Source organism: Leuciscus leuciscus, assembly GCF_965113295.1.
Source record: "Leuciscus leuciscus genome assembly, chromosome: 25".
Taxonomy (NCBI): domain Eukaryota; kingdom Metazoa; phylum Chordata; class Actinopteri; order Cypriniformes; family Leuciscidae; genus Leuciscus; species Leuciscus leuciscus.
The window spans coordinates 28637340-28653020 of NC_138724.1; the positions used below are offsets into that span (position 1 = coordinate 28637340).

Genomic DNA, 15681 nt, shown 5'->3' on the forward strand with positions numbered 1-15681 from the left:
CAATCTTTAGCCTATTTTTTACAAAAACTGCTTCTACGGGGCCATAACGTAAGATACAAGGTAATGGAGCCTTTTTTACATTTTCGTGTTTCTTTAGAAATAAATAATGGACAAATGGAGTCTTTAAACGCCTAAGATGTGAAGTTATTCGCTGTCAAAGTGACGCCAAAATGAATGGGAGTCAATGGAATGCTAACAGCAGGTGATGATCTGCTAATCAATGGCGGCGCCCGGGGAAGCTTCAATATTTGATGAAACCCTGCCCCCCTGGATTTCACGCAGCCGCCATTTTGAAATCGAAAGTGAGGCTCTGGTGGGAAGAATCCCGGAAGTAAAGATAAACAACAATGCCTTGGACTACCAACCTGAAGCTGCTGCCGCGATTTACACTATTGGATGTTAATATCCAATATAGGATATGTATATAGTTCATTCCTGCTTCTTTTTTTACTTTCTGAATTATATATAAAAAATTATTTTATTTATAAATGAATTTCACTGTATATAGTCTAAAGTATGAAAGAAATGTATGTAGAGTTTTAGAATAACTCATTTTATACATTAAACACAACAATACGCCATCGCATTCACGACATTTCCGGTTTTCTTCCCACCGGAGCCTCGCTTTCGATTTCAAAATAACGGCTGCGTGAAATCAGCGTATTATAAAGCTTGGAAAAGCCAGGATATTTTGTAATGCAACTCATATTGTGTTGGGCTAAAAGAAGAAATTCAAAAACACCTAGCATGGTTTGCGGGGGGGTGAGTAAATTACCGGATCATTTTCATTTTGGGGTGAACCAACCCTTTAATAGTGTATTCGGTCAGAGTTATCTGTCTTTATTAATGTTCTCAAAACTTTAGCACAAAATCATTATTTATACATTGTTCATGAAACGTATAGTTCGGCCATCTAATGTTTTATAATGTTCAGAACATTCAAAAGTAACTTTCCCATAATGTTTGCAAAATGATAAAAAGGAAACGTTCACGTTCCCTTATAACGTTAGCATAGCAAAAACGAAAACTTTCAGAAACCTAATTGAAACGTTAGCAAAATGTTCTTAGAACATATATTTTTTAGCTGGGCAGGTCCTTATTGTTTAAAGGAATTAAATATTTAAACGTTGTAAACATATGTGTGCCATAGGCTATCCGTTTATGTTTGTATCATCAGTCATCACTCAGTTATGAATTACATGAATCAGGCAAATGGTGGTCTATACTTTCAATTCAAAACGGAGAAGTTTCTGTTGGTCGTTTAACATTTTTATCTTAAAACAGCTGTTTAATGCTTAGTTACTTACATCTTATTCTTACCTCACACACGCTTAAACCGTTCAAAAGGAAGCGTAAGCGTTAAGTTATGCTGAATTCATGTTCGCCTTCTGCGTGTGAGCAGTAAAGCAGTAACGTGTGAACAGTAAAGCCACGCCTTCTTTGATTTGATTGGCCATTTCCAACATTTTGACATTGGCGAGCGGTAAAATTGAACTTTTAAAACGTTTCGTCAATCTAACGGCAGAGAGAGCAGCATCAAGAATATCGAACATGTGAAATATGAAGTATGATTTTCAAAATCGAAATTCTGAAAGCCTATCAAAATATATCTATTTTTAAAAATGTATGTGAAAATATGAAATATTACTGATAAAACACGTATATTATATTATAAAATATATAAAATAAGGTGTTTTATGCATGCGCTATAACCATTTCAGTATTTATCCTCTGACGACTTACCTATTTTATACAAATTACTGTACCCAGATAACTGTCCCTCATTCATCCCTAATGAAAGTTTTTTCAAAAGTGCCTGTTTACCAAGGAGATGTCAGTGAAGAGCTTGAGGGGACAAATGTGACATACACAAACAAATATCAAGGTAAGTGTCTGTTTTTTGCAAAATTATGAAAACAAGTGTGAAAATAGTTGTATATAAAATAATAGCTATGAAGTTAGCATTAGCATGACAAAGGAGTCGCCATTTTGTAGACCAGAAATGTCAACAAACGTGATTTGAAATTATGATTCAGTTCAGAATAAAAAAAGAGAGTATGAAAAGTGTTTTTAAATGCAGTTTGTTTTCTAAAAGTCCAGGAAAGTGCCTTAGAAGAAATATACGTACTGAGGCCCAGCTTGGCTGTGTCTTGGGCTGAATAATATCATAAAGTATCTGATTTGGAACTGATTTCAACAAGTCAGTTTTCTGAGACGCCATTGAAACAGAGGCCTGGAGTGATGTTTCTTTCTTAATCTGATCCAGGATGAGTAAATTAGTGACATCTGTCAGACGGTGGGGAATGAACGAGAAGCTGTGTTAGCATCTGACAGATACATCAAGTCAGACGTAGCTACACACACACACACACACACAGCTCTCTCTGAACCCACAATGAGACATGACTGAAACCCAGCAAGCATCTGTTCTGATGACAGGGGCATGAAAAGACCAGAAAAACACACCAGGGCTCAACAGTAGGTTTGGCCCGAGGGCCTGTGAAAGAGTTTTGGGTCTGTTGACAGAACTACTTGCCTCCTGCTTATGTTCATTATGATTTGCTCATCATTTATGAATAGTTTTATGCCTTTGAATGTAAATATTTTATTTTCTCTGGAGTTTTTTGTTTTGTTTTTTGTTTTGTTAACTGTGCTGATGTTGATGTTTTAAATAAATAAATATATTAGCCATCTGGTGGTGTTCGGTCATTTTAAATTACCAAATAAATTACGTTTTTGTTTTGTTTTTTATTTAATACTTCATCGAAATGGTACAAAACTTGTTAAAGGCAATACACTGCTTACAGCAGCAATAATCTGCCAAGTGTCTCCTTAAAAAAGACACCAAATTACACACACACATTCTCTCTCTCTCACACACACACACACACACACACACACACACACACACACACACACACACACACACACACACACACACACACACACACACACACACACACACACACACCTTGTCTCAAACACAAACACTCTCACAGTCACACACACAAACACTCACTCACACTCTGTCTCTTTCTCTCTCTCTCACACACACACATACACACACACTCTCTGTCTCTTACAAACTCACTCACTCACTCACACACACACACACACACACTCACTCACACTCTCTCTCACACACACAAACTCACACTGTCTCTTACAAACTCACTCACACACACACACACACACACACACACACACACACACACACACACACACACACACACACACACACACACACACACACACACACACACACACACACACACACTGCATTAGTGGCCTGACAGAAGGAAAAGCCCTTGACTGTGTTTTGTTCTCTTTACCCAGGTGCATCCAAATCCTGCGAGATGATCATGTGAACCCAAACACGACATGTGGATTCCACAATTCGGACCAGATGCCAAACTAGCAGTCAGATGATTCCACCCGCGTGCAAAAGCCAAACCAGAGCCGTGAGTTGGTTTGTAAATTGTATAAGTGGTGAGCGTCTCCATAGAAACCAATTTGTGTTTCTGGTCAGAAACAAGTACACCAATATCTTCTGTAACTCTGATATGTGGGGCAATTACATTTTTATGTCCTGGAATATTAGAAAGGTTGTTAAGCACAGGGGCGGTGAGTGACATAAATCTTCTAGATTACAGGCTTCATGCCAGAGAAAAAGCACTGTGAACCGTGCCAACATGATCCCGAACGTTTGAAGCCTTACACACAGCAAACTTTTCCCACCCGGACCGGCCGCTTTGTTCACATATCTAAACATTAGCAGGACCGTTGTGATGTTTGATGTGACACTGATTAAATGTATTGAAATGTTCCGTTTATAAAGCACAAGTGATTCAAGAGGCTGTTAAAACCCTTGTAAGAGAGTTTTTTCATATATTTCAATCGTTGTTTATATAATATAATCTGTAATTGATGGAAGTACCACTTAAACTTGCAGAATTAACTCAAACAAAAGCTTAACAGGGAACGTTCTGCCAAGGTTCTCTCAAAGTTAAACAAATGTTCATCCAGTAACTTTAATAGAATGTTCGTTCGCCTTGAATAATGTTCTGAAAAGAGAGCGTTATTTCTCAAAGAACATGTAAGGGATAATCCACGGATATAGCTGTGCATTAAACGATTTTATTGCACACCTTCCAGCCAATCAGAATTGAGTATTCAGACAGACAAAATTAACGTTCGCATAATGTTTTCAAAATTATAAAATGGACTATTCCCATGTTTTTTTTTTGTTTTTTTTTTTTTTTTTTTTACATACATTTATTTATTTCAATTATGGTTGGCATTTAAATATTGTACCTAAAGCTACTGTTGATGACTGCTTGTTGGTTAAAAATAAAATAAAGCACATCTTAAACCAGCCTAATGTGGTTTACAGGTCTCGTTTATGATGCTTTACCTGGTCTCCCAGTCTGAAAACCCCCGCTTAAACCAGCAAAACAGACTGGCTGACCACCTTAGACTAGTTTAAGATGCTTTTTTTGTCTTGCAATTAAACACCAGTGTGATGCTCGTTTTTAAACAGGTGCACAGTAAGTGGAAAGTTCCTAATGTTCTTGGCCTATCACTGAAGTTTCTTGTCGTCTACAATCAATCAATGGCAGATTGTCAATTTGTTGCATGAATAAATTGAAGACTTGAGATGCACTGCCAAATCAGAAAATCCTGTCAATGTTCTGGTTTGTTCTGAAGTGGTTGCTGTGACTCTTTTCTCAAGTAAACATCTAATACTTAGGGAAGCTTGTTTCCGCCACAGAATAAAACATTTTAAAAGATAATTGTGACTTTTTATCTCACAATTGCGAGTTTAAATCTTACAATTCTGACTTTATTTCTCAGAATTGCGAGATATAAAGTCAGAATTGTGAGATATAAAGTCAGAATTGCGAGATATAAAGTCTGAATTGCGAGATATAAAGTCAGAATTGCGAGATATAAAGTTTGAATTGCGAGATATAAAGTCAGAATTGTGAGATATAAAGTCAGAATTGTGAGATATAAAGTCAGAATTGTGAGATATAAAGTTTGAATTGTGAGATATAAAGTCAGAATTGTGACATATAAAGTCAGAATTGTGAGATATAAAGTCAGAATTGCGAGATATAAAGTCAGAATTGTGAGATATAAAGTTTGAATTGTGAGATATAAAGTCAGAATTGTGAGATATAAAGTCAGAATTGTGAGATATAAAGTCAGAATTGTGAGATATAAAGTCAGAATTGTGAGATATAAAGTCAGAATTGTGAGATATAAAGTCAGAATTGTGAGATATAAAGTTTGAATTGCGAGATATAAAGTCAGAATTGTGAGATATAAAGTCAGAATTGTGAGATATAAAGTCAGAATTGCGAGATATAAAGTCAGAATTGTGAGATATAAAGTCAGAATTGTGAGATATAAAGTCAGAATTGTGAGATATAAAGTCAGAATTGTGAGATATAAAGTCAGAATTGCATGATATAAAGTCAGAATTGCGTGATATAAAGTCAGAATTGTGAGATATAAAGTCAGAATTGCGTGATATAAAGTCAGAATTGCGAGATATAAAGTCAGAATTGCGAGATATAAAGTCAGAATTGCGAGATATAAAGTCTGAATTACGAGATATAAAGTCTGAATTGCGAGATATAAAGTCAGAATTGTGAGATATAAAGTCAGAATTGTGAGTTATAAAGTCAGAATTGTGAGATATAAAGTCAGAATTGTGAGATATAAAGTCGCAATTGCATGTTATAAAGTCAGAATTGCGACATATAAACTCGAGTATCGGACAAAAAGTCAGAATTGTGAGATAAATTGTCGCAATTACCTTTTTACATTTTTTATTCTGTGGCGAAAACAAGCTTCCAGAAATACTTCAGCCATTTGTTCAAATTTGCATTTCAGATTTAACAAGTCCTTTTTTATGAAATCTGCTGACTTGGTTTGTGTTGATAGCATTAGATTTTGTGTAGCTAAATCAAGAAACTTAGTTTTGAATGTGTTGTTGACTTTGATGAGATTCAGTGATGCACACAATTAGCTAAAATATCTAATTAAGATATTACATAATGCAACGTATTAGCCAGTGCAGTTCATAGGGGTGTAACAATATATCGTGTCACAATACATCGCTATTCAAAAATGCAACAATATGTATCGTGGATAGTGACAACACGTATTGTGTATAATTCTCCCAAAATAAAAATGAAGAGAAAATAAATAAAAAAATTCACCCAAAATAAAAATTGAGGGAAAAATTCAAGTTTTCAGAGTTTTAGTGTCAGTACTACATTAAACTACTATATATAATGTTGAGTATAATGTGTAATAATGCAATGGGGGAATATTTGTGGGTCCTGATAATGCATTATTTATGCATTATTTAAAATATATCTATATCTAGCATATTCATCTAAAATAAAGTTTTCAGCTTCAGAATCATGAATATTGTTATTCTGGTGTCTCTATTGTCCTGTGCATTGAGTTTCCAGCACCAAGTCCAAGCCTATTCACTTACACACACAATGTAATACCAATTTTTTAATCAACAGTACATTTTTTGTTAACCTTTTACCATATGTCTTGGAGTATCGCAATAATATGGTATCGTGAGTTCAGTATCGTTATATGTATCGAATCGTGACATGAGGGTTTCGTTACACCCCTAGCAGTTTAGTATTAGAGCATGCATCGGAAAATCCAGTGATAACTTTTATTCTTAAAGTGTATTTAATTTAATTTAAAGTTTTAGTTTTTAGTTAAATCATACAGATTCTGCAATGTAAATGTGACTGTACAGGCAATAATCCCGTCTGATTACGTTCATAGGCCGGTTTTAGTAACGTGCAGGACGGGTTATTATAGCAGCTTCTGTGACTTGTCTTTTCCCATAAGTCCCGGGAATCGTTTCTCTGACATAGGTCACGACGGCCAACCCTGTCTCTATGGACCGGTAGCTAATCGTTGGGAATTTTCCGGCAGCCCAGCGCAGAGTGCCAATCCCAGTCAATGGGCTCGTCGAGGAGGAATGCTGTCCTGAGCATTCCAATGGTAATCGCCCCTGAGGTTACGGTTTCAGGGAAGTGACCTGTCGAACAATGGCGCGCAGGTCAATGGATCCCACAGCGCTCTGGTGGAGTGAATTCAGCTCCCAGAATGCTAAGCCGTCGTTGTGCGGTCACGCTCTCCCATTTTGGCTCTAAAGAGAGAGTCCATCCATCTCGCCAACAATCGGCGGTGGTTAGAGGTAACCGATCTTGACACTCTGATGCCTGTGAGAAGCATCTCTGACTTGGTCAACAAAAGCCAAAGCGAGCCCCCCCACCATCCCGAGCCTTAAAGAAACCTCCAGACTCACGGCCAACTCTCATTACTTACCTTTGTCAACAAGGATGCAAAGACCTCGTCTCCGACAAGTCTATCAACGACTTTGAATTCCCTTCACTGGCCATTCTGGGCTTTCTTTCAGGGGCGAGAGAAAGACAGACTCCCGCTGCACTCTTTAGAGAATAGACAGAGAAAATGAATGACGGGAATCACAAAGAAGATGCTCCTTATCCGAATGGGAAAAAACGGAACTCTGCCAAAAAAAAAAAAAAAAAAAAGTGGTATTTTTGACTTGGTTTCCTATACAAATATCTAAACATTCTTTAACGGAGATACATTTACTTGATATTAACTCTTTCCCACCTGTGGAAAGTTGCCCATTTTTGATAATTTTCACAAAACTTTCATGGCCCCCTGAATATTTTGTTGTATGAATGAAGATCTGCACATGCAATATGTGACCCTTGATCACAAAACCAGTCACGAGTCACACGGGTATATTTGTGGCAATAGCCAACAATACATTGTATGGGTAAAAATTATTGATTTTTTTTCTTTTATGCCAAAAATCATTAGGATATTAAGTAAAGATCATGTTCCATGAAGATATTTTGTCAATTTCCTACCGTAAATATATACATTTTTACGGTAGACCCCGTTTTTACGGTAGAAAAACGTACGTTTTTACGGTAGAAAATATATACATTTTTAATTTGTCAAACAAAAAAAACAACAAACAAAATTCTAGTTTCATGCATTCTTTTTTTTAATCAACACTTGAATGTGGGAAAGTTTCAATAAAAAAAGCTGAGAATATTGCATTTTTGTCAAAGACTTCAAAGCTTCACAGTCGTTTCCTCTTCATGGGTTCAACATTTCATTCAGTAACGTTAGGCAGTTTTGATTTATATGCTGTTTAATGTTTGATGATCGCATTATTTTACATGTGCGTCAGCAATACTTCTATCGCTTGTTTCCGCTTCTTCTTCTGTACTCTTTCAGACGATGCCTAATAGCGCCCCCTACCGGATAACAGTGAAAACATGGATTGCCGGAAAATTCCGTCAATGGCGGGGAAAGAGTTAATTCTTGTTTTATGAAAAAAGTGATGCTTCTGAAAATATCCTAGTTATGGAAACGTTATTTCAGAACACTCTCTGAACGTTCACAACGTCCAGATTTTTAAAAATTAAAACAATTTTTGTTTTTTTTGGTTTGTTTTACAAACATAACAAAAACATTCCATTTTGCAAACATTACTGGAATGTTACTTTTGAACATTCCATGAATGATGTATAAAACTTAATTTTAAATCTGATGTTTTTTCTTATTCAGCAAAACTCACTCAGTTTTGATTACTTTTTCAGAAAACAAGACTTAATATCTCATATTAAATATCTTGATTTAAGAACATTTTGATATTTTTACTGGAAGTAAGACAAAAATACCAAATAAGAAGATGTTGTATTTTTGCAGTGTGGTGGCGTTCATGGCAGCACTTAGTTAATACTCTGGCACCTGCGAGTAAAGTTTTAGGAATGATCCGTAACACGCTGTTCTTCCAGCGGGAATTCGGTGGCGGCAAACGAGTGACGGCGTATAGTATGACGGATTGTAAAGCAATCTCAAAGCAGTCATGTTCCTTCTCAGCACTAACCGGGCCAACAGTCACCTCCTTTGCCCTCGTACCAGTGTCATGGAAAAACATTTGGACCACAGTGTTGGTTTGCGGTTGACGATTGCACCCGGTTTGGTATTTCACTTATGAGGTGATTCAATCACAGTCAAGCCAAAGGACTAACTTTTTTTATTTTTTTATGTGTTCGGTGTTCAGTCAGTATTCACTTTTTTTAATGAACATGATCAAACAGGCTTGTAATATGTCACTATTGAACATGCTGTGAACTTTAACAGGTAAGCAGACATGATGATGGGATGGCTCATATCGCAACTTTTAAATAAACCTCCAAAGTTTTCATTTCACTACCTGCATTTCCTTACTATCTCACACTTTTTTATGTAATCGCAGGATTGGATGGATGAACAGAAGTGAAATTTGACAGTTGGAACTACACTCTTAAAAATAAAGGTTCTATATTAGCATTAATGGTTCCATTAAGAACCTTTAACATCCATTGAATCTTTCACAAAAGGTTCTTTATTTGAATAAAACATGGGTTCTTTTTTAGAATGTTCACTGAAAGGTTCTTTTGGGGAACCAATAATGGCTCTTCGATGGAAAACACCCTTTTGCAAGCTTTATTTTTTAAGAGTGTAACTAAAGTCTGCTCAGAAAAACCCATCGGCACCCGTTTGACAATTAGGATTAGCGTGTGTTTCTTAAAACTTGGCTTGAGTTGTTTAAAGGTTTAACTGTACTGGCTGTGCAGAAACTGCTGAATGATATACACATAAACACGTGTTTTAGACACCGATAGCGAGAGAATACTACTTAAATAGTGCTAAAAGAAACCATTTATTGAGGTGCCCCATTTGACCAACTATGTGGTTATTTGAGAAATGGCTTGAGGTGCCAAGCTGCACATCTGCAGAGGAACGCCGCCAGGAACATGATCATTTCAACGCCACTTCGTGCAATGACAATCGAACGGTTGAATCTGTTGAATAACACTTTCACTTAAAGCCCCACAAAGAGCTGCTCTCTGGGCGGAGGGAAAACAAATCTTGAACGTATTACTGTATTTACTTTCTTTGGCTGAACCCCGGTCGGGTCGGGGAGGCAGTAGTGGCTTTTGCGGACGGGTGTTTATTGTTTGGGCTTTGTTGTTTTTGGGTCTTAATTAATGCTATGTTGACGACCTCTGTCACATACACCAGCGAGCAACGATCGAATCTCACGCAATGTGTGGCGAATCCGAAGGCCAGATCACAGAGATCCACAGTACCACACCGCCGGTTAATGAGAGGAAGACAGACGTGAAAGAGAAAATACACAAAGCAAAGCAGATTCTGTCAGTTCGGGTGCGCTCTTTCTTGACATGCACGCTCGTGCAACCGGCTCGTAACATCAGCCGCAGAGACATATTTGCATCAGCTCTCTTTACATAAATGCATAACTTGGATACAGTCACCTCTGATAACAGATCACTCTAAATTGTAATGTAGACATGAATTCTCTGTAAAGCTGCTTTGAAATAATATGTATTGTGAAAAGCGCTATACAAATAAATGTGAATTGAATTACCTACAGTAGCTAAGTTCGAAGAGCGTTTTGTTAACGTTCCCATTAAGTTATGAAAATGTTTTTTTTTCTGAATGTTCTCTGAAACATGTTTTAAAAGTGTTTTTTCTTGGTTATGCGAAATGTTAAGGGAACATTTATTTTACCATGAGAATGAGAATGTGAACGTTCTCTGAACATTCTAAAATGAGTCAAATTGAATTTTTTTTTTTTACATGAACATGTACATGTAAACATGTAACATTCACATGTTTTAATTTGTTACATGTTGCACATGTTTTACATGTAACATTCAAAAAACTCTGAACATGTTCTCTGAACATTCTAAATTGAGTACATTTAAAAAATGTTACATGAACGTCCAACTTTTGAATGTTACATTTGAATGTTCTCTGAACATTCTAAATTGAGTAGTTACATTTAAAAAATGTTACATGAACGTCCAACTTTCGAATGTTACATTTGGATGTTCTCTAAACATTCTAAAATGAAAAAAAAAAAAAATGTTACATGAACGTCCAACTTTTGAATGTTACATTTGAATGTTCTCTAAACATTCTAAATTGAGTAGTTACATTTAAAAAATGTTACATGAACGTCCAACTTTCGAATGTTACATTTGAATGTTCTCTAAACATTCTAAAATTAGTAAAATTAAAAAAAATGTTACATGAACGTCCAACTTTTGAATGTTACATTTGAATGTTCTCTGAACATTCTAAATTGAGTAGTTACATTTAAAAATGTTACATGAACGTCCAACTTTCGAATGTTACATTTGAATGTTCTCTAAACATTCTAAAATGAATAAAATAAAATAAATGTTACATGAACGTCCAACTTTTGAATGTTACATTTGAATGTTCTCTGAACATTCTAAATTGAGTAGTTACATTTAAAAAATGTTACATGAACGTCCAACTTTTGAATGTTACATTTGTATGTTCTCTGAACATTCTAAATTGAGTAGTTACATTTAAAAAATGTTACATTTAAAAAATGTTACATGAATATCCAACTTTTGAATGTTACATTTGAATGTTCTCTGAACATTCTAAAACAAATAGTAGCATTTTTTAAAAGTTTGATGAAGGCCTAACTAAAATGTTTCAGAAAAAAAGTTCCATGAATGATGTATAAAAAGTTTTGAGACATTCCATAAACGTGACTGGAAGAACGTTTGTTCATAACTTCGAGAGAACCTTGGCAGAACGTTCCCTATTAGCTGGGTATGGACCCCTGTGGTTTTTCAGCCAAGCGTGGCGATTCTCTTTAGGAGACATTGACTCACGCGGCCTCGCCTCTCGACAGATCCTGAAATACACAGAGAAACGGTCGTTAAAGCGCCTTATTTTTGAACTAAGGTCAGGAAATCCCTTCAGGGGCCTTCCGTTGGGTCTGAGACCTGCGGCCACCCTAACACGGGTAATCCATGCGGCGTAGATCGCATTCTGATTCAATGTCTCCCAGAAACTGTGGTTTGGGTGGTGGAAAGCGTTTCAGAGAGTTTCAAATGTGCTTTTTCCTCCAAAAGGCCTCCAAATAAAGCACCTGGACTCCCAGATAAGCTCCGTTTCCAAAGATAAGCTTCGTTTCCGTAATGTTATTCTCAGGCATGTTTCGATTAAGTATCGACTTTGTCTCAGATGTTTTTCTGACATTGTATGAGCATTAGTTTCATGTGTCCTTGAACAGAAGAAATACTCTCGGGAACGTGTGTTAACGCCACATCCTTTTGATTTCCTGAGTCCTTCACAGAAAAATCAGTTCACAGGCTTTAAAACAAGCCGTTAAAACATTGATCAAGTAATTAATACATGAAAATTCTTACTAAATTCTTCTCATTTATGATTCCTCCCTCTCAAGGATCACATCGGTCGGTCATGAATGTGATTTTCATGTCGAAACACATGCATCTGAAAAGCAATCACAGTTCACCATGCTTACAGACTCTAGATGCATTAAGCGGGCGAGCGCGTGTGTGTTTGCGGCTCTGTTGCCCCAGACAGGACAGGGGCCTTGGGGTCAGAAACACAGGCCTCATTTAGGAAGTGGTTCATGACCAGCCTGGAAACTATTAACTGGGCTGGTCTCAATGCCACACCAATGTTAGACCAATTCCACTACGACCATACCGGCCCAGACGGGATTTGCAGCGCGTTTTCTGTGCTAATTTTTGGGGTGAAATCTGCAAAATTGTGAACATGATGCAATGTGATTTCAGAATTGACTTTTTTGTCAATATAGAACTTTTCACAATCCACATTTATTCAGAGGAGCTTTACAGAAAGTCATGATGTGAAATCTTAATATCTTATAGTCGCATATAGCAGATTAGAGCTGGACGATAATATACTTTGCTTTATTGCTTTGTATCATTGCAAAATGTAGAGATTTGCTATCGCCCTACGTGAGTATACTGTATGTATGCAGATAAAGTTGACCAACTTTATATAAAGAGCTGGCCAATAATATAGAAACATATAGTTGAGTTGATTTGCTATATATTATAGTGTATATCGTTTTATGTGTGATATAGTTAAAATTTGCGACAAAATAACCAATCACGCAGCAAAAAATTTGTTAAATAGCATTTAGTAATCAAAATTGCAGTAGCTGATGCCAATACAATTAAAATTTCATGATTTTTTTTATACCAGTTTGAATACCACAAAAGCTTTTTAATAATCCTTTAAGATCCTTTGAGATCCTTAAAAAAAAAAAATATATATATATTATTAATGTATGTATTAACAAACTTTCACATTAATTCCTCACCTATAAGGACATTTTCACCAACTTTAGTATGTTTATTGTGCTAATCTAGCTGACCTTTCTCCTTTGCTGGTAATATTAACAGCTGTCGTTTGGTTCCTATAACTCTTTCCTGACACCCCATTTTTTTCTCCGTATCGTAAACTTCACCGCAATGGCCGATACTCAGGGAAGTTCCTCTCTCTCCCTCTCCAAAATCTTTTTTTAACCCCTTGGCCACACAGTAACGTGTTTTCCTGATACGCGTGTGGTGAGCGTGCGTAAGACCTGACCTTTTTTTCTCTGGAAATGCTCGTAGTGTGTAGTGTGGAGGAAAAAGTGAACAGCACTGCTGACTTACACAACGATGTGTTTTAAAGGCCACGCTGGATGAAATGACTTCTCACCTGACTCTCCTGAAAACTTGTCAGGAACAGGTCTAGGTCACATTTCACCCTCTAGTTTATTGCATACAGGAAAATAAAGCCTATTTTTTTTAGGACAGTTTAGAAGTTTTTGTTGTACAGTTTACATCAAATAATTTTTTTGCATAAAAAAATGAAGCCTATTATTTCTTGCAAAGTTGCATTATTTAATCTGATCTAAGTGCATGGTCTAAAGCGCAGGGCGCAAGTTCACTTAGGGCGTCCGAATCCACTTTTGATAGTTAAACGATGGGAAAAATGGTCGGTCCTCCGTCCCGGCGCATGGTCTAAAAGGGTTGTCCCTATTCTCTTAATGAGTAATGGGTGTGTTTTGGGATTTACGTGCGTTAAACCAATCAGAGTGTCATCGCCAATTCCCTTTAAATGCCAGTTGCGCTCGCGCCATGGCGGATTCGCTATTTACATGACGGAATTTGATAGTGGAAAGACCGAACGTGCCTCCAGAGCGCAAATGAATCTGCTCGTGCGAGAGGTTACAGTGCGCAAGCAGAACATCTACGGGACAAGCCGGATTCACCATGTCTTTATGTACACAATAATAATCTTTTACATTGTAATCCTTTTATTGTGTGTAATAAGCAGAGTGTACGCGCGTTGTGGACCCGCCTATTGGCGCACATTACTAACGCGATCTTTAAATAACAAAACAAAATATTGTGCCATTGACTTTAGACCAGGTTTCAGTTGGTCAATGGTTCAGTCTATTTCTGTTGCCTCAAAATAGCAACATGCCAACAATGCGCCAGAACACGCCTCGTTCTCTGACCAGCACACAAATGGGCGCAAATGCATTTGCTGTTTAAACAACGCGCCATGCAGGACGTGAAAATGATAACTGCGTCGGACTGAAACTAGCAAAAAACACTTGCGTCGTGCTTGGCACTTACACCGGGTGTAAGATAGGGCCCCCGGAGTATTTGCCGAAGACGTTTGGTGATGCTTGTCGCTAGCATAGATGGCCGTGGGAATGACGATAAAATTTAGAAGTCGGATTTTTGTTCCTAAGATTCCAGATCGTCTGTAGTTTCTATAACCATTGCATGTACAATATAAATTTCTAACATTTTTGTACCATCGTCTTGCGCCTCAGTTATGGTAATGTTCAGTAGTGGTCCTTCATCCTTACTTAGAATTTTTTTTATAACGTTTCCGTACGAGTTCATACAAAATCGTTCATACCACGTAAAATCACTACGTTTTCTTGTGAGATTGCGTTGTTTGTGTTACAGATTATTGTAGTGAATAGTACAACGGTAGTATGACAATATTACGTGCATTTTATTATTATTTTTGGTATTGCTTTCCTGCATTATAATAATGAGAACGTGTTTTTTTTTTTTTTGCTTTATATTTGATGGATTTTGATGCGATTTTTCTGCTTTTAACTAACAACAATGACATTTAGTTCCACATTATGGTAACAAGAATGAGATTTGGCTTTGCTTTATAGTAATATTTTCCACATTTTACACCACTGAGAAAGATTCTTATGCATTACAGTGAGAATTTTAAATCTTTTTATGCAAAATAATCTCACAATGCAAAAAAACAAACAAAAAAAAAGCCTAATTTCTTTCTTTTAGTCTTTTTTTCTTGAATTTAGGGTGAAAAATTACGCAGATTCATGAGGAGAAATTTTGCAAGGACTTTTAGTTGCACCATTTTTCACATTCAGGTAAAACGGCATTTCTTTATCTTAACATTCTCCACCAAACATAAACTGTCAGAGCGCTTGGAGAGAAACTCGTCGTCGCATCTGTTCCCGAACTGAAGCTGCGGTGGAGCCGGGTCTCTTTTAGCAAGGGCTCCTCTCAGCTTCGTCCCTTTTGTGCCGTCTGAGTGGGTCTCTCCATTCACGTCTAACAGCGGGATAATAGCCTTCTCATTCTCAACCCCCATCCCAAGCCTCCTCCCGTCCAATTCCCCACTCTAATTACGTTCCCTTGGAGCAGAAGA

At 36.9% G+C, this 15681-nt stretch overlaps 1 long non-coding RNA gene across 1 annotated transcript in view; it reads left to right on the forward strand.

Moving 5' to 3' along the window:
* Positions 1-1812: 1812 nt before the first annotated feature.
* The window catches only part of LOC309491310, a 36977-nt gene continuing 23108 nt past the window's right edge, over positions 1813-15681 (forward strand). The window contains exons 1-2 of the long non-coding RNA XR_014203015.1: positions 1813-1885; positions 3337-3461. This is a non-coding gene — a long non-coding RNA (uncharacterized lncRNA). The remainder of the gene's footprint in view (positions 1886-3336; positions 3462-15681) is intronic.